The sequence below is a fragment of the Ixodes scapularis genome, unplaced genomic scaffold (genome assembly GCF_016920785.2).
Source record: "Ixodes scapularis isolate PalLabHiFi unplaced genomic scaffold, ASM1692078v2 PGA_scaffold8__174_contigs__length_109621045, whole genome shotgun sequence".
NCBI lineage: Eukaryota > Metazoa > Arthropoda > Arachnida > Ixodida > Ixodidae > Ixodes > Ixodes scapularis.
Window position 1 is genome coordinate 51,993,860 of NW_024609883.1, and position 22,385 is coordinate 52,016,244.

At 50.4% G+C, this 22,385-nt stretch overlaps 1 non-coding gene and 1 pseudogene across 1 annotated transcript; one reads left to right on the forward strand and one right to left on the reverse strand.

Moving 5' to 3' along the window:
* The first annotated feature begins 1,467 nt into the window (after positions 1 to 1,467).
* On the forward strand, positions 1,468 to 1,591 carry LOC120841502. Its single transcript, XR_005715761.1, has one exon. It is a non-coding gene; the product is annotated as a U5 spliceosomal RNA (small nuclear RNA).
* A 4,335-nt stretch (positions 1,592 to 5,926) lies between these two features.
* LOC120841493 lies at positions 5,927 to 6,813 on the reverse strand (annotated as a pseudogene).
* Positions 6,814 to 22,385: the final 15,572 nt, after the last annotated feature.

Below are 22,385 nucleotides of genomic sequence, written 5' to 3' on the forward strand. Positions count from 1 at the left end.
CACAAAGGTGGTGGCAACAATAAGCGCTTCGACAGTCTTGTGTTTTGCGCCTTCCCCTAGGACGGTTTCAGAATGTAACGCCGCGAAAGTAGTTCTATGTTTTTTGTGGTAACAATCACTTACTTTTATGGAGGTGTAATAGTAACTGTAATTAGTTACAATTTAGCCTTGTGTAATTGTAAAGATAATTCCTTACTTTTTTTTTAGCAACGTTTACAAGTTTGGTTTCGAGGTTTGCCACTGTAATGTCCTAATGGCGTCGCAAGCCCTACACTCGCTGACAACAATTTTGCTGCCAGTTAGCAAGACTGACAAACCCAGACTCTAACTTTCCACGAAAATTAAGTTAATCATGATTCATAAATCTAAATTCAAAAACCTTTAGGACAGCCATTTAGGACACCCGTGGCGCTAGGAATGCTAACCTTCCAAAGCCCCACTCATGTTTCAAAAATAGCGCAAGGTGCGTCGATGCATGAGGCACGTGCAACGTGCAGCCTTTGGGAAGATCATTGCGGCACAGTGCAGCACTGAGCTAGATTACCGACGTCATGTTCTACCCAGAAGTGGCGCGCAGCACGCTTCTCTAGCATTTCCACAACAATGAATGGCGCCACTTTTCCCAGGATAGAGGGGCTTCATATCCTCCTAGAGTGCTTTCATACACACGCGCGCTTTTGCTTGAGTGCTGACATCTCAGCCATTTTTCCGCCTAATCGTTTTTTTAATGCATGTTGAAGTGCGCACAACCTGGTATCACTCAGCTCGAGTGCCTAGCTTCGGCAAGCTGCGTAGACCATGGCAAGTTCCGCATCATCGATACAATTCAATAGTATTACTTTCCTCGTGTTCGTCTTTTGAAGGGGAGACCCAACCATCGTGTCCCTGGCGGCTAAGTTGACAACTACGAGGAAGCAGATTGGCTTAGAAAGGCGGGAGCAGAAATCATACTCCTGAGGTTTGATTTCGTGGCGAGGTGGCGTAAGCTACGGCCCGTACAGCCATTAGCATGGATCTATCCATCCGTAGCTGTGTTCTAAATCTTACCCAAATGGATCCGAGTTACTTCGGTGAGTCATGTCGTGTGACAACACGTACTGAAGAAATCTGGAAGCGGGTAGGTTCTAGAACGCCAAGGCACAAAACACTTACCCTGGAGTAAGATCAAGTAAATTTTAGAACACGGCCCAAATATTCAGCGACGAAGTCTTGATGATGATGATAACTAAGTCGTGGCTTCATTCTTCTGCGCTATCAGTAAAAGCAGTGTATAATGAAAAGGATCTGTATAGTACGATATTACACCTAAGAAATAGTGTTTAAGTCCGGAATACAATGTACGAGAATGTCATGTAGTGCTTTTTACGATCAATGAAAGTAACAAACAGCTCGTTTTACGGGACCATCACTGCGGAATTCAAGCAGCCCGTGCCGACTGGCTTCTTCTTTTCCGTCCCTTGGCAGGTATCGCTCATGCCTCTTCTTAAAACTACGAGATAGCCTTTCGCCTTTTACTAAAGACTACCGTGGGGAGGGGCACTCCAATGAGCCTATAGGTGAATTTTTGGAAGGCTGCTACCGTTTGGTAGAAGCCTAACAATCGAATTCAAAAATAAGAATTAAAGGGTCGGTGACAACGCTCGTGATCATTGCTAGCTCGAGAAGCATTCGGGTAGTGACCCGTGTCCAATCGCTGCAACGACAACAGCCGAGCCATAAAAATATCTGGAACTCAGCGCGTGTCCTATGCTTCGCCAACCCCAGCGCGTGGCTATGATCAACATTGGCGGCATATAATCGGCCCCAGATCACGTGGCCACTTGTTCTGGCTGCGAGTTGAAGGGGAGAACGGTGCTCGTTTTTCTTTAATTTTTTTCTAGAACTTCTATTGCGTGGGGTGAAAAACTAACGCGTGTTTCGTAGGTCATTACCGTCAGGGATCCGTTTTAAGCGGTATTTGCGCAAAGTACAAACATTGTTGCATCGTTTGTACGCAAGCTATTTGACGGGCTTATCGAAATGCAGCCAAAGAGTTTCAGTGCCGACAACAGCTTAGAAATGGGGGAGAGAGAGAGAGAGACATGATTTTATTTGATGAGGAGTTCACCCGCTATGGGGTTGTGCTCCTGAGACGGGAGGGGAAGGGATGTGAGAGGTGAGGAGGGTTTCATGATGAGTGTAGTGACGTCTTAGATGAGGCTATGTACACCCGACTACCTGATATATACTATATCAAGGAGTCGAAGATGGCTTTCTTGTGCTGAGGAGTGCCCGTTGGATTGGTCCACTCCTCGAGTGTCGTACGCTTGTCTACGCCCTGGATCTTGTCCAGAGCATCATTTCTATGATGCTCGAGGCCCTTACAGGCCCAGAGCAGATGCTGCAATGTTGCCTCGGCTCCTTACGAGCAGCTCGTGCAGGTTGGGTCCATATCTTCTTTCAGGCCAAAGAACATTAGTTTCGATGGTATACCATCCAAACTGCACTTATATATAAGCGCCGTATTCGTCCTTATTCTTCGAATCCTGACGGTTTCCCACTGACTGTATCCTGCCAGTATGTTGCTGTCTGTCGGCGGAAGCTGGCCACGGAGGTAGGCTTTTCTCTCCAGTATGGCTGGCGAGTTCAGCACGCTCCTCCGGGTCTATTGCTTCCGTCTTTGTCTTCTCTCGAGATGTTGAGCCTGGCGTGGAGTGAGTGCTACAGGCTGCCTCCGCTGCGGCTCGGTGTGCCCTTTCGTTCCAGGGAATGCCACTGTGTCCTGGTATCCACTCGATTGTAAGTATAGTGCCCCTTGTGTGGAGCTCCACTGCCACTTTCTTTATCTGCTTTACCGTGCGTCTCTTTGTTCTGCTGCATCGGCACGTACGTATTGATTCTTGCGAGTCTGTAAAAATTCGTGCCTTGCCTGGCTGGGTCTGTTTCTTGAGCACGTCTTTCACCGCCACCAAGATAGCCCTCACTTCCGCCTCTCTGATAGAAGTCCCCTCGGAAAGTATATCGGTGCTCTCTTCATTTCTTAGTAGATCGTACCACGACGTAGTCGTGGCGTTCTCCGTCTTGGTGGCGTCCGTTTACCGCAACTCATCTTCTGTCGCGTGCGTTTCGCACCAGCTTGCGTGTAGTCTGGCCGCTTGAGCCCGCTTCCCTTGGTTGAGAGTCTTCGCCATGGGTTTGTGGTCGTGATGGCGTTATCTGGCCATGGAGGCTGCGGTTTCTCTAGCGGGGGCCTGTCTCGCATGTGGTATCCTAGAATTGCTGAGAGCTTGCGTCCGTTATCTGTTCTCTCGAGCAGTTGAAATTGGGCAATGTTCTGAAGCTCGGCACGCTCTTCGATCGTATTCATCTGGGCTTCTTTCTTCAGGTCTCTTAAACATGTGTATTCTGGAGGTCCTGTGACTGCCCTCATCAATTGGTAGTTCAACCTTTCAACTTTCTTCCAAAGTTGTCTGGTCAGATTGAGCCAGTTGCAGCTGTACAATGCCTTGGATGTGAGTACTGCCTCCGTTAAGATCCTGAGGGTTTTCTCTTCAGCGCCCCAGGACTTACTCGTGATCTTTCGGATAAGCTTGAGACCTTGTGCCCACGACTTCTGTAGCTCGAATATCCACCTCGTGGTGCGGGCCGTCTCCTCAAAGGTGACTCCCGGTATCTTAATGTGCGGGCGACCACTTATTTCCTGTCCATTGATCTCTAGTCGTATCAGGTCGGCTATTCCTTTCCTATGGTCTCTTGGTCTGGCCACAACCATGTACTGTGTTTTATCCGGTGATGGCTTCATTACAACTTCAAAGAGATGTCGAGCGACCTCATCTATACCTTCTTGCATCGTCTGTTCTTGATCTCCCAAGGAGCCTCTGCGTGCCCAAAGTGTTACATCGTCTGCATATATGGTGAAGCCTAGACCATCGATATTCCGAAGCCAGGCAACTCTGCCATCACAATATTGAAGAGTGTTGGTGAGATCACTGCTCCTTGCGGTACTCCCCTGCAGTTCGTGGTGTCGGGTCCTTTGGTGTTACCAGTCTTCACTTGAAACCTTCTGTCCCGCAGAAAGTCTCGTATGAAAGCCAGGGATTTTCCTTGGATTCCGCACCTCGTAGCTCCTTTTATGACGGCCCAGTGCAGGACGGCATCGAAGGTCTTCTTAATGTTTAGGGCGACGACGAGGTGTGGGTCTTGGTGATTCTTGTTGGCCATGACGTCCTCGTAGAGAAGCCTGAGGCTGTCCTGGGTTCTCATCGCCTCCCTGAAACCCGTTTGTCTGGGATCGAGCCTGTTGTGAGTTTCCAAGTACCACTGTAGTCTTCGGAGAACAATTTTTTCCATTGTTTTGCAAATGTTCGATGTAACTTGTAAGTGAGACCGGTCTTAGATTCTCTATTCTGTCTTGGAGCTTGCCTGGTTTGGGGATGGGCGTTACCCACGAGAGTTTCCATTGTCTCGGTAGCACTCCGGAGTTCCAAACTTCGTTATACCTGTCCAGAAGTTTTGCTTGGCTTAATCGGGGAGATTTCTTAGGGCTTGGTACGTAATGCCGTCGGGACCCGGTGCGCTGCCGGTGTTGGCCATGCATATAGCGTCTAACAGTTCTCCCATGTTAAGCTGGTCCTCTATCCCAGGTTCTGCTGGTGCCTCAAGGGTGTGGGAACTTTCATACGTTTTGCTAGCCCTCGGCGGTGCTTCGCTGACTTGTGGAAAGAAAAGTTCGCCTGCCCTGACTGCCATTTCTTCTTCGGTTATGTTTAGTCGGAGGCCTTCAAGTTTTGTGCCGCATTCCTTGTCTTGCGCCTTTTACCGTCCATGTCTCTGTAGGTCCTCCAGGATTTCCCTAGTCCGGTCTTCTTATTGAAGGATTTGCAGTGCGCCTTCCATCTCGTCCTGCCGAGCTCCCTGGAATACCCGGTGGCTTTGGCTGTGACTATATTGAGTTTAATTTTTTGCGGTGTCGTTTTAACTTTTCTGTATTTCTGTAGGGCTTGGAGCCGGCTAGCCCAAAGATTTAACAGACGTGTGTCTGGCGTGGGGCACCTGCGTTTCGCCGAGATTTGCGTCTTCGGGCTCATTCACACTGGAAGCGGATCCGCGTTCGCAAAGCGGTTGCGAACGCGGTTGTATAAGGATTCAGTACAATTGCACGCGCATTTGATGACATCAAATGCGCGTGCAAATGCACTGGATCTTTATACAACCGCGTTCGCAACCGCTTCGCGAACGCGGATCCGCTTCCAGTGTGAATGGGGGGTTCGACCCCGTGAGCGCCTCTTGTAGCAGACCTTGATGTCCCTGTCGTTCCCTGTATTTCGGGTCACAATCTTTCTGAAGCGATCCCACTTGATGATAGATCTCACCTCTCGGCCTTCTATCCCTGCGCAGTGTGCTACCTTTATCTCGATGGGGTAGGGGTCGCTGCCCACCGTGTCCCTCCATGGCCTCCACTCGAGGGTCAGGTTACCCGTGGTTCACGTGAGATCCGGTGTGGTATCCTTCTGTCTCAGCTGCTTAGCGAACCTCGGTTTCACTCTAGTTTTATCTTGAAGCTCCTAGCCTTTTCTCATGGCTTCCAGCCTTTCCCTGCCCTTTTTCCTGTTTGTTGCGTACCCCCATTTTTTGTGTAGGGCATCGAAGTCTCCGTCGACTAATTCAACTAGGCCGCGGATCCAGCTTGCCGTCTCTCCGTCCTTTGGTTTGGCTCTGGATCTGATGTATATAGAGGCGAGTATCATCTTGAGCCCGCCATGTCTGAGTTTCGCTGCGACGACCTCCCTGTCGCTAGAACATAGCACGGAGGTGTCAAGCTGCGCCTTTGGTAGTTGACGAAGAACTCCGATAGTTGCCCATCCCTTCCGAGTCACTGGGTTCATCTCTCAAGGGCTTGGGACGGTCTCGATGATAGGCGTTAAGTAAAAGTTATAGCCGGGCAGGGTCATGTTTGGGCTTCTCGTTTCTTGAAGTAATTGAAATTCTGGTGGCGCTTGTCGTTCGAAGCGCGTTCATGTCTCAGCTCTGCTATCTCTTTCTTGATTTCGTCTAAAGTCTGTAAGATCATCTTGAAGCCCCCAAGTGACATCTCCTCCCGAAGTTTGTTGTGTTCAGTTTCTGCGCCGAAGGATGATTTGAGCGGTCGTATTGCCGGCATCTGAGTTGCCGTAGGTTTGTCCCATTCGGGCATCCAGGCCAGACACTTGCCCTGCTCTTCGTGAATCATTCCTTGCGTTGATCCTTGCTTGGCTTCGACCCTGGCTGTTCTGCAGGTGGCCTTCGATTGTCCGTGGCTGCCGCTGCAAAGCTCTCTCTTGGTAGGTGTGTTGGTGGCTGCTTTTAGAATTTCGTTTTCTCGGGTATCTTCCTTTTCGGACACGCATTACTAGCGGCGACATGATACCCTTCGCAGTTTCGGCGCTTGGGTTTCCTGTTGCATTGTTCTATATCTTCCTCGTGTGTGTAGCCTCAACGGCCGCATCTGCTTTCTTTGATAGGGCATACATCACTCTTGTGACCGATTTCATGGCGATTGTAATATACGACGGGCCGGGGACGGTTCGGATTCACAGTGAAGATATCTCTGCTGTACATTACGTTATTTGGTAGCCTAGTGCCCTCGAACGTGATGACGACCTCGTGGCTAGTTTTGCCCATAAGTCTTGCGAAAACGATCTTCGCGGTTCGGCATACCAGGTCTGGGAGAAGTGTTTCTGGAGTCTTAGCGCTGTTGTCCCTATGCAGGTCGATAACCCCGCGCACTTGATTCTGGCCCATTGCCTTGCAGGGTTTCAGGGCGTATGAATCTATGTCTTTCTTCACTTCTGTCATTTTTTTCCTTTTCGTCCTTGGTGGTGCGCGCGATAGTATTAGCTTTGGGCTGAATTTGAATCTTGTAGTCTTCGGATTCTGCCATTCCCGCCTCTGCTACGGCTCGCCTAATTTTCCTCGTTGTAAAGTTCTTAACGCTCTTTTTGCAGATGGGTTTGAGAACCACGGTTTGAACTGACGCCTGAGTTTCCTGCGTGCTTTCCGCAGCTGTTATGCCGTCCGATTCTACATTTGTCTACTTCGGACGTTTCCTCCTGCGCTTTTTCGCGACTAGGTCCTCGATCTAGTCTTAGGAGAGGGTTTTTCCAAATTTTGAGATTCTTTCAGCGTCGGAAATTCGTGGAAAAAACAAGAGCTCATCTCTTCGTTCACGGCGCCCTCTGGACTTGCGCTTCTGGTTAGGTTGAATGTCCCCTGAGCGTAATTGACTAAAAGTCCAGTCATCAGCTTTCTGATGTCTTCCTTGGCGATTCCCAAATGCATGAAAAGTCCGGTGTCAAGTTGAATATCGATGGTCGTGATGTTGGGCGTGGGTAGCTGCGTCACATCTGTTAAGATCTGGGTACCGCCGGTGTCAGAGGTTAGGCTTACCACGGTATTCATGTTCTCAATTTCCAAATTCGCCAAAATTGACCCCATGGGGTTCAAAATCGCTGTACGGGGGTTCCCTTGGTAGTCCATGGGATTGTCCTTGTTGATTGGAGTTGTGTCCCGGGGGGCTAATATCCCCTAAGCAGGATACAGATATCGCTTTCGGCGGAGCGCTAAGAAAACACGTCCGCCCATAGCAATTAGAAGAAGACAAATCCTAGAAACGGGGGAAACGTTTCTTGTTTTTCCGATAGAGTCCGATGTATTTGGTGGTGTCTATAAATGGCCGCCGGTGGCGACACTCGGCCCCAGCTGCCGAGGCCGCGGTCCGCGATCCAGGCTACTACAATCAACTAAAAGCTATAACAGCCTACTACAAGCTACTAAACTTCCTGAGCGCCACCGGCCTGTCACATTGGCTGTGACAAAGTACATCAAGCTAGAAACGACAATCTTTGTTGAAGCCAGGCGTGCCCACCTATGTGTGTGTGTGTGCGTGCGTGTGATCGTGTACATGTGTGTGTATACAAGTGAGTGCGTGCCAGTGATTCACAATATCATCCATAGTCCCTCTTACTCCCTTTATCCTCGCTCTCTTTAATTGTTTTTTTTTTTGTGAGAAACAGTTCTGCACTCCAACAAAAACAACTTCTCCGCCTTTTATTTGCCTGTACGACAACCCCCCCCCCCCCCCCTACTACAATAGAGATCAGTGGTAAACATTTACGACTTGGCTGCAAGCGGCGCCACCCTTCACGCGGCTAGTGGTAGCCTGTCGCAGGCCCACTTTTACATGCTTTTCTATGGGAAACATGCGTGCGTCAATGAGGTCGTGTCTCAGAAAAGTCGGCGTCGGTGGCGTGACGCGAAGATGCTAATTGGTCGATAGGGTTATGACGTCACAGCCACATGACCACGCGCTGGAATCTCGAACAACCCTCAACGTTCACGTAAAACGGGACGCACGCCGAGAATCAAAGTGATTCAAACTTGACATTTAATACGAATTACAGGTCACCGCAGGTCTCAAACGATTTCAATTTATGAAGTAATTTTTTGCCTTAAAAAAATTCGAAAATTTTAGGCGGGATTCGAACCCACGACCCTTCAGTTGTGAGCCAGACGCGCTATTGCATGCCTAGACAACGCAAGACTCGCTTGCACGGCGAGTGAAAAGGCGATGCGAACGGGGCCCGATAACGATACCGCGTTCCACTCTTAAAGGTGAGGCTTAAGAGTCCTTCAATTTTTCTGGGTGTCCCACATGATGCAGAACTTGTTATTTGCGCTAAGCGTGTTGCTTAGACACTGTTTCGTGACTGACCCTAGTTCTTTGCGTCAACGGCGGCAATGACAGTTCTATGAACGAGGTGGAACTCAGAGATCTCTGGCGCGTTGTTCATGTCAGCGCTCTGCAGCGGAAAGAGCGCGCATCCAGGTGCCAGGAGCACATAAAACTTTTTTTTGGGGGGGCTGCGCCATTGGTACTGATTGGGACGGCGTAGACGCTGCCGGTCGAGGCTGACGCGTGCCATTAGGACTTTATTTGGTCGATCACGTGCACAGCTCGCCGTGCGCATTGGCGCCACGTACTAAGATGCCTGTCATATGAGCGGCGTGCGTCCTGCCGTGCCCTCCCCCTCTTTCCTCTTCGCCTTCACCGAAACGACCGCGAGGGGCGCTGCCAACTGACACTAAGCAAGACACTTACAAGTACCTCGGTATTACACTCACCAATAAGCAAGAGTACTTGGCCGAGCACCGTCTACATCTCCGACATGCAGCTATACGAGGCACCAACGTTCTTCGCAAACGTAACTTATGGACCTGCAACCGGTTTGTTGTTACACGAGAACTTTGGAAAGCGGCCATAGTACCTGGACTGACTTTTGCCAACGCCGTTATCTGCGTACCCGGAGATGTGCGGGAGATCTTAGAGCGCCGTCAGCGAGACGTCGGGAGGCAGGCCGTAGGATGCCATGGTATGGTGGCCAAAAAGGCTATCCAAGGAGACCTCGGGTGATCATCTATCGAAGCCAGAGAAGCGACGAGCAAGATCGGCTACAACGGGCGGCTAGATTCATGGACCAAAATCGGTGGGCAAAGCGACTTTTCGTATACATCCACCTTACAAGTATACAGACAAGATGGAGGAAGCGGCAATATCAACTGGAAAACATTTTCGTTTCTTCACAGTGCCCATGAGTGCCAATACAGACACAAAGTGGGAAACGGAGGTGCGGAAGACAGTGCGTGAGGAGTAGGCCCTTCAGTGTGCAAAGGCGACCAAGAGCAAGTCAACGCTACGGGTGTACAACCTCAGCAAAAGTACAATATCAGCGGAGGCTCAGTTATACAATAGCAGCCTGGGCAGCCGCTAGCTTTTTGAGGCACGTGCAGGAGGGCTGAGAACACTAGTGTACCAACAGAAATATAATCGGATGGTGGAAACAACATGCCGAACTTGTGGAGAAGCGGATGAAACCATCGAACACATCGTCCTCTCATGCAAAAGCCTGCAACCAAGGCATCCGGTGCAGTGGTATTTTGCTCCTGAAAACGTACAGACACCTGGCCTGGCCCTTCCACAAGCCCAATGGCTGGCGGGAGCACTCGGCTTTCAATCACCTGCGACGAGGTCAGTGCTGAACGCGTTTCTAGATAGAGCTGTTGCTGCTATCCCTCGAAGTGAGGTTGAAACGCGCGCCGCAGCGTCCACGAAGCCGTTTGGACGGAGCTGGGAAGTAATCGAAACAACGAAAAGCAGACTGGAGGATTGGTGGCGAAGGAGAAAAGCCAAGTGAACGCGAAGGACAAGGAGAAAGTGAAAAAAAATAAGTATTGTTTTTTTGTTTAATATATATATATATATATATATATATATTTTTTTTTTTTTTTTTTTTTGCTAGGTACGAACGTGGTTCGGGACCGCCCGATACAAAGGGAACAGCTGCAAGATCATCATCATCATCAGCAGCAGCAGCAGCAGCAGCAGCATCAGCATCAGCATCATCTAAGGGGCTTTACCACTATCGCTCGCGGCCGCGACAGATCTGACTTCTGTTATTGTGATACCAGTAGGGGTGTGCGAATAGTTGTTCGAATCAAATATCGCAGTATCATCCCTAGCATCAACAGCGGAAAGAGAGCCGTTTGCATCGGCTTTCTTTTGCACCGCAAAGGCTATGAATAACGTTGCGCTGTACAGGGAGAACAGCGCACCCGCAAAGCAGTTACTCTAGAGTGCCTACATACACACGCGCGCTTTTGCTTGAGTGGTGACATCTCAGCCATTTTTCCGCCCAATGGTTTTTTTATGAATTTTGAAGTGCGTGCAATCCGGTGTCACTCAGCTCGAGCGCGTAGCTCTGGCTAATGCATAGACGCCATTTTACCACCCAAGTCACGCACCGAATGCGCGAGAGCGTCACGCGCTGGCACATTCAGGGCAACAATTAATGTCTTCACCCTGAGACACACAGACATGTAGGCACCCTAAAGGCCCTGTCACACTGCGGAAACAGTCGGAGAACTTTGTCCTTCAACACGAGGAAAACATGTTTTCGGGGACCCTGTCACATTGCGGAAACAGCAACAGTCCGGAAACATGTTGCTGTCGTCCGAAAACCATGTTTCCCAACTTGTTCTCCGACACTCGGGGAACATCCTGTCACACCGAGAAAGCGTGTTGGAAGAACACAAATCGCCTCCTCTCCTGCGCGCTGCATCCCTCTCTCTCTCGCCCTCGTCTGCCCGGCCGGCTCGGCTAAGCTACAAGCGCGAGCTCCGGGCTTTCAGCATCCCTGCCAAGCACGCGCGCCCGTGCAGTGCAAGCACTGTTCTGGGCCAGATGCTCGCGCTTGTAGCATCGGCTGCGTCTGGACCGAAGCTGAAACGAAGTATAGGCGGCTAGGCTCAGATCCGCTGGCTCCGCTCGCCCCTTGAATCTTTGCCATTTTGGATCGCCGTCTCATCGACGTCGCTCTACCGTAGTCGGTTCATCAGCCGCGCGAACCATCTCGTGTTCTCTGGATTTGGCGGTTGCGTTCTGCTACAGGGCTAGACCCTTGCACGATGGCATACGCGCCGGCCACAGCAGCAGCTTCTGCTTTGAGGCCCTTTCATATTGAGGAAACACGGCGGAAACATGAACAAAACATGTTTCTCAACAGTCGGGGAACATGTCGGCTGTCGGCTCTGTTGCCCGACAACCCTGTCACATTGAGGAAACAGCAACACAACGTGGACGACAGCGACAATGTTGTCTCGGTGTGACAGCTTTTGGCAACGGAAACCTCGACAACTTGTGTCGGACGACACGTGTTGCCTATTTCGGTGGCTGAGCGAATTTTTTTCCAGCAACACTGCAACATCTATATTTTTCTGTACAGATAGTCGCACGAGAATACTTCAATAATTGACGTCAAGCGTGAAGGGCCATTTTGAACGCGGCTTCTTGCGCGGCGGCAGCTGATCGTCAGAATCATCTGAATCGATGGCACAAAGAAGCACCAAAGCAGAAGCTGCTGCTGTGGCCGGCGCGTATGCCATCCTGCAAGGGTCTAGCCCTGTAGCAGAACGCAACCGCCAAATCCAGAGAACACGAGATGGTTCGCGCGGCTGATGAACCGACTACGGTAGAGCTAGAGCCACTCTATATGGCAGCGTAGCTGCCAGAGTAGCGACACGACGCAAAATTATCTAGATGCACGACGTCAGAAGCGCTGATAGTGATCTCCATTTTGGGCCTGGGAGGTTGCCATGGTAACCGTGCTTCTAGCGACGCCGGGCGGCAACCGTTGTAGTCTATTTGATATCTCCATTCGTTCATTGAAAAGGGGTATAAGACGCTTGGCATCGCGGTACGGCAAGAACCTCTATGTTCCAGGCTTCCTTTCCTTTCAACACTTCTCTCTCTCTCTCTCTCTCGGCAAGAACCTCTGGAGGAACGGTGCCTGTTTTTCATGAAAAGTGAGACGATTTGCAGTCCAGGGACTGTCGGGCGACGAGAGGTGCTATGGTATGCACGGACAAGGCGAGTGGTTTTCGGCGCCGCCGGGATGGCGACCGCTTCGTGGGACAAACGTACCGTCCTAGTACTTTCGGACTTCGCTCCGATGGAACAACATCCGATTGCGCCGGCCGCGACAGGACGATTGGCTCGGAACATGACTGCTGCTCGACTGCCCTGTAGTGAGCGAGTAGTGAGTGTGTTTAGCATCATACTTCTTCAAGACCCGATCATCCCTTCAAGATGAAATTTTCTCACCGACTGGTGAGGAGCTACGTCGACGGGGTTCAACCAAGAAGGACGGCATGGTGGTCTCTAGGGAATTGTTGACGCCATCAAAAGAGACGGACGCCGGATATGAGGTGTTCTTGCCGACAGGCCAAATGGTCGTTCAGAAGTTTACCGGCATACAAAAAGCCAATATTCTTATTTGGTGTAGCACACATATCCGTGTTAAAGGGGCCACGAAATTATTTTTAAAGTTCTTCTTCCTTACCTGTAATCCTCAACTCAGAAGAGAACTGTGAAATCACGCAGTCGTGACATGCTAGGGCACCGGTGCGATGACCCCAAGCTTTCACCGTGCTTTTTAAGCACACCGTAGAACTTGGCATTCGCAAGTAATGATAAGTTCCGTCAGGGCACTCATTCGCCAGAAACGCGAATTCAAATATACATGGACGAATTGATTGCTGACGAGCGCATACATCCGAGCGACGCAGTTTTTGTGTCCAATGCGTGAGTTGGGGTCGGCTGACGTCATTTTGGCCTTTGTAGGCATTGTAAATAGGATATTTAGAACCATACACACATGACGATAACGTCATTGCACACTGACATTAAGGAGCACAAAACGGGCCCAGCTACAGAAAATAAATATTACACTCGTAAGAAATAAATACGTCTGTAACTTGTTAATTACAAAGACGAACACACGTCTGAGCATCCAAGTTTAATAGTATGTGTTGATGCATTGTCATATAGCAGGACATTTCATATACGTCACTTGAGCAAACGCCAGCTTTTCACTTGAAATACAAACAAAAAAACACTGCGATCGAATGCAACCTATTGCAACGAAAGCAAGTTATATCTAAATCTTCAGAACTGCAAATTCGTAAATTGGCGATTAGTAAAAAAGGTTAGAGATCGCAGGAGCTTCCTCGCTAAAAAATGCTGTGATTATTCGGTGACCCAGGGCTGAAACAATTTCCCCCAGGCCCTACACGCGCCGTATACCTTTCGTTATGATTCTCAGAAATTAAAGGGATACTTCAACGAAATTTGAAATATTCCCGTCGTGTTCAAAAATAGGTTGAATATGATCCACAATATCCGTAAATGACAATCGCACGTTTGTATTTTGATCCTGGTGGCTGTATTTTTCGTTATAAACGGCCCACTCTGGCAAGCGCTCAGAGAAGGCCCAGCTTAGAGCACGTGACATCCAACGCAATCGTGACGTAGGTCGTCTCAAGACGAGCAAAGCTACGGCGAGGCTGACGTCGAGAGGATGGCCTAGTCGTTCCAGCCACCGAAGCGGCTGCTTTTGTACGAATTTTGAGTGACGGGTTAATCTTCTATAATCTTCTAGGGGGACAATAGCGACTTCTGCGACACACAAAAGGGATTCTCGGGAAGAGGGGAGTTCCTGCTTCCCCTCTCCTCTCGTGGTGGCTGGGGGCGAGACAACCTCCGTCACTAGCTGTCAAGGTTCCTAGACGAGCATTACAAACGAGGCGTTAGCGACATCCACCAGCTGCTCTTTGCTAATCGTTTAATTCGTTTTAAAATTCCTTTTCGAGACTTTTTTTAACAAGATATTGGTATGTTCCATGTGATACTGCTCTTTTCAACACATATAGACCAAAAAATGAGCGACGAAATTTCGTTGTTGTATCCCTTTAAGACTTTCAAAGGAAGCTAGAAAAATTAGAAAATTTTATCCTAAAAGCTATGTGGAGCACAAGTTCGTCTGCTTCTTTTTGCGGGGGTTGTGGTGACGTCAGAACGCCGAGATCTGAGCGGCTCCGATTGAAGGAGAGTGGGTAGACCTAAAAGCAAGCTGCCTTGAGGTCCACCCACTATTCTTTATCCAGAACCAATCAGAGCTCGGCATTCTGACGTCACCACAACCCCTACTAAAAGAAGTAGACGAACTTGCGCTGCGCATATCGTAAAATCCTTGATTAGTATACTTGGGAGTTGTGTGAATATTTATACAGCGTGTACTTGGTCAGCCATTTCAAAGTTGCGACGAGTCACTCGATGTAGATGAGCAATTTAGCCAATGCAGTATAACCGCTAGCATCTTTAACGTGCACCACGCAGTAGTGATACACAACCGCAGGCCGGTACGATGCTCATTCAGATTGAAACGGGCAGGGGTGGGGATTGAACCCAGGTTCCCTGGTTGATTAGTACAAAAATTAACATTGCAGGAGCTTCCTCACTAAAAGTTTGTGATCGTGCGGTTACTTGGGGCTGAAACAAATTCCCCAAGGCCCAACATGCGACGCATAGATTTCGCATCGATTCTCAGACACTCCAACGTTCAAATAAAGCTAAGAGAATGCGAAAATTGCATGCTAAATGTCTTATCGATCCTCAAACACATCCGGAAACCCGAGCACCGCTAAGGCGATATTAATGATGCTGTCGCACAAGTGCTAATATCCAGAGCGATCTTGCACAGAAAGGGTATAAAGTATCATTCTTTCAGATCTTCACGTTATACCTACGTCAGAAAGCACGAAGAAGCCCTAAATCGTTGGCAAGCTGCTGCACATTACGACTCCGTGCACCGAACAAACTCGCATCCACCAGCTCTGGGCGCTGCCATCTTACCGATGACATCACGGCTCTTGAGAGGTCACGTGACGAGTCGTCACTCGGTTGCTACGGAAACCGAGCCAGCTCAGCTCGTTGCTATGGTACCGCTTGTGACCAATCGCGGTGAGAGGCGGCACAGGGAAAAGCGTGGCGCTACTCTGGCAGCTACGCTGCCATATCGAGTGGCTCTAGGTAGAGCGACGGCGATGAGACGGCGATCCAAAATGGCAACGATTCAAGGGGCGAGCGGAGCCAGCGGATCTGAGCCTGGCAACCTATACTTCGTTTCAGCTTCGGTCCAGACCCAGCCGCGCGAGCATATTGCCCAGAACAGTGCTTGCACTGCACGAGCGCGCGTGCTTGGCAGGGATGCTGAAAGCCCGGAGCTCGCGCTTGTAGCTTAGCCGAGTCGGCCGGGCAGACGAGGGCGAGAGAGAGAGGGAGGCAGCGCGCAGGAGAGGAGGCAATTTGTGTTCTTCCAACACGCTTTCTCGGTGTGACAAGATGTTCCCCGAGTGTCGGAGAACAAGTTGGGAAACATGGTTTTCGGACTACAGCAACATGTTTCCGGACTGTTGCTGTTTCCGCAATGTGACAGGGTCCCCGAAAACATGTTTTCCTCGTGTTGAAGGACAAAGTTCTCCGACTGTTTCCGCAATGTGACAGGGTGCTTCTTTGTGCCATCGATTCAGATGATTTTGACGATCAGCTGCCGCCGCGCAAGAAGCCGCGTTCGAAATTGCCCTTCACGCTTGACGTTATTATTGAAGTATTCTCGTGCGACTATCTGTACAGAAAAATATAGATGTTGCCGTGTTGCTGGAAAAAAAATTCGCTCAGCCACCGAAATGGGCAACACGTGTCGTCCGACACAAGTTGTCAAGGTTTTCGTTGCCAAAAGCTGTCACACCGAGACAACATTGTCGCTGTCGTCCATGTTGTGTTGCTGTTTCCTCAATGTGACAGGGTTGTCGGGCAACAGAGCCGACAGCCGACATGTTTCCCGACTGTTGAGAAACATGTTTTGTTCATGTTTCCGCCGTGTTTCCTCAATGTGACAGGGCCTTAAGTTACTCAAGTTCACGCACACAAAAGAAAGACACACTTACGCAGCGCTCATTACGACTCCTTGGTACATTTACACTGTCGTCTTCGTCTTCTTTTGGTATTATGGACTAGGGCCATGAAGAATAATTTGGTTCAATAGGATGCTAAACCGTATACGGTTTAGCATCCTATATAACCAAATTACAGTTTACAATTTTAGTTTTAGTTTTTGGTTTATAAACCAAAAACTAAAACTAAAATTAATGTTAAATTAAATAAAATTAGCGCTCAGTTGCGAGCCGCAAGCCGCGCCAGTTGCGCCGAGATGGCCGAGCGCCCAACGCGAGTTGTTGTTGATGATGATGATGATGTTGTAGCTGTTCCCTTTGAATCGGGTGATTCCGACGGGAATCCGAACCATACTCGTGCCTAGACAAAAAAAATGATGATGATGATGATGATTTTATGGCTGTTCCCTTTGAAGCGGGCGGTTTGAATAGAAATCAGACCTAGCTGAATAAAAACGGAGAGAAAAAAAATTGCACTACTGTTGCACTCTTCGCCACCAGTCCTCCAGCCTCCTTTTAGTCCTCTCGACTGCGTCGCTGCAGCTGGGCTGCAGTGCCACTGCAGCGCGATTTAAGTCCGCACTGGGCCAGCACACAGCATCCCTGCCTGTGTCCCCAACTCGGAAGCCGAGGGCTTCTGCCAGAAATTGTTCGTGTGATTGTGCATCGTCTAGATGCAGCCCGTTGTCTGGCGCCTGGCCCCAATCAACCGGGTGTCTTGGTACGAGACTTGGGCAGGAGAGCACAATATGCTTGATAGTTTCCTCGGTTTCGCCACATGCCCGGCATGATGTTGATTGTACCTGTTGGTCAAAACACTGCCTGTACACTAGCGTTCTTAGCCCTCCCGCACGTGCTTAAAAAGCAGGCGGCTGCCCAGGCTATTATCATACAGGGTTGTCTCTGTCGATATTTCATTTTTTCAGCGGTTGTGCACTTGCAGGGTTGACTTTGAGCGGGCCGCCTCCGACCACTGCACAGCCTCTTCCTCGCGCACTCTCTTCCGCACCTCCAGTTCCCACTTTTGCTCTGTAGTGGCAGCCACGGGCACAGTAAAGAAGCCATATTTCTTTTCCAGCTGGTACAGTCGCTTTCTCCACTTTGTCTGTATCCCTGTCAAGTGTATGTACACAAATAGTCGTTTTGCCCACCGTCCTCGGTCCATGAGTCGCAGACGCCCGTCGTAGCCGATCTTGCTAGCTGCTTCTCTGGCTTCAAACGATGACCATCCAAGATCTCCTTGGACCGCTTCGTTCGCCACCATGCCATGGCAGCCTAGGGCCTGCCTCCCAACTTCGCGCTGCCGGCGCTTCAGAATGTCCCTCACGTCTCCAGGAATGCACACAACAGCATTAGCAAACGTTAGGCCAGGGACCATGGCTGCTTTCCAGAGTTCCCTTGTAACCAGAAATCGATTGCAGCTCCATAGGTTACGCTTGCGAAGGACACTGGTGTTTCGCACGGCCGTCTTTCTGAGGTGGAGATGGTGTTCCGCTAGGTATTCTGGCTTATTTGTGAGTTGAATACCCAGGTACTTATAGGTGCCTTGCAGGGGGATTCGTTCGCCCTTCAGCACGCAGTGACCAAGACGCGGCTCTTCAGGTCCGGCTAGTTGCACGACTGCCGACTTTTTGCTGGTGAAGCGAAGGCAACGCGCATCCGCCTCTTCTACACAAATGACTAAAAGCTGCTGTAGTGACTCTACACTTTCCGCTGTAAGTACGATGTCATCCGCAAAGGTGAGACCTGGTAGCGTCCAGTTCACTGGCTCTCCTTTTTCTAAATGGGTGAAAGAGAATCCTACCCCCGACTGGAGCAAGCGCCTCTCTAGCCCCGACACATAGAGTATATATAAGAGAGGAGAAAGCGGACAGCCTTGTCGTAGACCTCTTGTTACGGTCACTTGCTCCGATTTGGCACCATTCAACTCTGTTGTCACCGCGTTGCTCGAATACAGGCATCGGACGAGGGCCAACCACTGCCGTGGCATGTTTAACTGTTCTAGGTGCTGGAGCAATAACTCGTGGGGTACACTGTCGTAAGCTTTCGCAATGTCAAGGAAGCAGCACAGGAGTTTTCTTCCTTCCTTGCGGGCGACCTCAATACACTGGGTGATCGTAAAAATGTTGTCCTCCAGTCGGCGACCCCGACGGAAGCCTCCCTGCAGCTCCGTTAACACCCCATTCTCCTCTGCCCATGCTGCCATGTAATCTTTCACTATATGTGCGAAGGCTCTGTAGATGGTGGAAGTCACTGTAAGTGGCCGATAGTCCTGAAGATGTTGTCGGTTGCCTCCCTTCTTAGGGACCAAGACAACCCGACCAAGCCTCCAGTCTTGGGGCACGGGTTCTGAGCCACTGAAGATTGCACTGAAGATCTCTGCCATCTGCTGCCTTGTCTTCGTTCCCATCGATTTAAGAACCGAAGCCGGAATCCCGTCCAGGCCCGGAGACGTAGACGTCTTCAAATGCGCGAAGGCCCGTAAGACTGTCACCCACCCGATGACCTCCTCCTGCGAGTGTTCTGCTGTGTGTACCGTCGGTTGAGAGGATCTATCCTCTTCGGTAGTAAAGTTCTTCCTCAGGTAATCCGAGAGGTGGGTGCCAAGGTTGCTAGGTTCCTCCCCTGTGCTTTCGTCAATAATGACTGCTTCCTGGTCTCTACCATCCAACGTTCCGAGGTAGGCCCAGAACTTCCTCGGTGCGTCCCTGCCGCTGCATCTAATGTCCCGGACAATAGCCAGATCCGCAGTCCTTATCTTCTGTTGGACCAACTGTTTAGCACTGTTTTTCAGTACTTGATAACTGTGCCATTTTTTGTCAATCTCGTGTGTCTCTCCTGTACGGAGCGTCATTCGGTGATGCAGGTTAGCCTCCTGCCGGGCATGGATGGCTGCCTTGACCTCACCATCCCACCATCTCTTACGTCGTCTGCCTCCAGTGAGCCTTTTTGGTGCGTGTCGCTTAATCAGGTCTTTAAGCACTGTGATGTAGGCTTGATATCCAGTCGCCTGTTTCCTGATTTCACTGTTCTCAAATGTCTCCATGATAGTCGCCACTGTCCGCTTGCTCAAATAAGTTCGCCGTGAGTGTTGATATCGTTCCTGTGTCTTTTTCCAGGTGGCCTTGCTGAAGTCCAGCCTGAGGCGATTATGATCACTGCCAAGGCTGTGCTCGCCGCCCTCGTCTATCAAAACTCGAGCAATGCTTTTCCCGAGACGGTGAGACGCTAAGGCATAATCAATACAGGTTTTGCTTCCTCGAGCGCACCATGTGAACTGTCCCTCACATGTTGACCGCAGGTTGAGTACCTCAAGTTGCAGCTCTTCCGCTAGCCATAGAAGCCGCCGCCCATTACTGTCCTCCCACCCGTCCAAGTCACTAAGATGGCCGTTGAAATCTCCCATGATCAAAATATTCTTACCGACGCCGAGGGTCTTCGCATCACTGGCAATACATGTCACACTCGCTTGGTTCTCATCCTCCCGCGCACTTCCCACAGCAAGATAAACCACGCACACTGCCACTGGATACTGTAACAGTTCTCCTGTCACCCAGATGTGGTCTTGGCAGGTCTTGTTTTCCCTCTGCCAGGATGCCGAGCTGCGGCATAGGATTCCTACTCCCCCTCCTTTTCGCTGACCTTCCTGCCGGTTGCACCCGGTCCACCGCCAGTCCGGGTGAATAGGCGGTTCCTCAAGGTCACGAAGGTGTGTCTCTGCAACCCCAAAAACCACGATGCTCTCAGTGTCCATCGCTTGATAGAGCTCCTGCCATTCCTGCTCCCGTCTTGCTCCCTGGAGGTTGAGAAACCCAACTCTTTCCGTCACCGTGTTTTGGTGTTTCCGCCGTCTTCTCCTCACAACTCGGCCCTTCACTACATCACCGTCGTTACAGCGTCTGGGTTGTCTTACTCCTGTCCGGTGGTCTCCAGCTGCCTCCGAACAGTCTGTGCCACCATAGCCTGTATCCATGGGGGTGGGTCCAGTGGATGGCACCCTGGTATACTCGAGTTGGGCACAAACGGGTATAGCCCCATATTCATTTGCCGTGGGTTCGGCATCGCCACCCATGGTGGGTCCATGCAAGTTGATGGTGGCATTTGTCTGAGATGGAGGCACGTCGATGCCGGGACCGCTGGGGTTCTTTCTCTGGATGGTGCTAATTCCCCCATGAGGGACTTCTTTTCTGGGAGCGCGCTCCCCTGCATTGTGGCGCATTTCATGATTGGCCGCACCACTTGACCCCTGGTGTCCGACTTGAATCTCGGCCGTGGGGGGTATTCCATCCAGGTCTCTCTGGACGGCGATGGAGCTTCCGGTCTGCTGTCGTGCACCTGACTTCCTTCCAGGCCTCGGCGGCGTACCTGGTGGTGTACTACTTCTTCTGTATTTTGTGTCAGGCTTTTTTCGTCCAACTGCTTGGGATACCAATGACCTCCTGTGTTGCTTCTCCTCTTCCTCCGCTCGCCTAAAAAATTTTCCGCGACATCTGCTAAGCGGCCCGTCACCACGTGGGTACCTTCTTTATTGTAATGCAGCCCGTCCTTCTTCATTGTGGCTGTGATCGCTAAGTCCCGAGTTAGGTCCACATATTTGGCTCGTATTTTTTTGCACATTTTTTTGAGCCTGGCATTTAACAGCATAGCTGCTGCCTGCATCTCCTTGCCTCTGCTCGTAACTTCGGGGATAGAGCAAACCACCAGGGCACCTTGTCTCGTTTTCCACTTGTTTTCTAGGCACTCCACAATTGCATCCGGTTGGTGTCCTTGCAAAAGGTCGTTCATTCCAACATGTAGGATGTACATCCTAGGAATTCTCCTCGCCTGTCCTTCATACTCTGCGATCATTGCATGAACTGTTGCCACAATCGCCTTTCTGTTCATCAGTATTTCAAAACTTTGGTCATCTGTCATCTCTCCATGAAGAGTGTGTGCAAATTGCCCTACATTGTGGTCTCCAGCAATTAAAACCTCCCGTTTTACGCCCCAGGGTGGTCGTACGAATCGCTGGGTGGATTTTTCATGGCTCATTAAGGTTCTGCACGTCTCCCTGTTGTTACCTGGGGGACACATGGGCGCGTGCCATCCACGCTTGTCTTGTTGCTCTCGGCTTCTCGAGCTTTATTTGCTCTCCACGCCCCTAATACCCAGTAAACCTGTCTGGGACGCCTGCGTTTTATGCGCCGAGGTAGAGAGTATCCCCTGGTCGTCGCAGGTGTCTCCTTGTGACGCCACATGCAGGTCTGCCAACTGATCATTCAGCAATCTGTTGAGCCTTGTTTCGAGTCCCTCGCATCGGGCCATCAAACTCAGCAGTGCTTCCTTGCTTTCCAACCTTTCTTGCCACATATTTTCAAGCCTCTTCAGCCGCTGAGCCATCTGGTCAAATTTTTTCCTCTCTGCATCAGCGTGTTGTAGACGATTGGTCAGTTCGCTCATTTGACTTTCGAGCTCTTCAAGCCTAGTTTGCTGCGATGTTTGTGCACACTCGACTGAGGTGCAAACACTGTAGTTATAGCCTGCGCGCTCCTCTGTCCACCCCTTGCTCACAAGCCCCCTGTCTGACGATGACATGTTATCTTCGTTGGCCTTCTGGGTCATCTCTTCTACTACCAGGTCGTAGGTCGACGCAGACGGGTGAAGCTGGCTCTTATCTGTACCTCTGTCCTTGTGTTCGTACAGACTTTCCTTGGCAGTAGGTCCAGAGTCCGTGAGCGTGTTGGTTTCTGGAAACTGCACGGGGTATGGCACTGCAGCCCGTCCTGGCCCTGTGCATCCCCTAGCAGCGTTAAGGGGGCCGGAAAAGCACTGTCCCGAGCCACTATTGGAGCAGATGTCGTCTCGGTTAAGAGCTCGTCAGCACAATACACATACTCTTCCGTGTCGACTTTGGCTGTCATCGGGAGACTCCCTTTATCTTCGGTCGCCGCCTCAAAGCTGCCCGGGAGCTCCTGAGACTGAAGGTTACGTTGGACATCGGGAAGTGTAGCCGTAGGAGCTGTCGTGATATCGTTGTTTTCGGA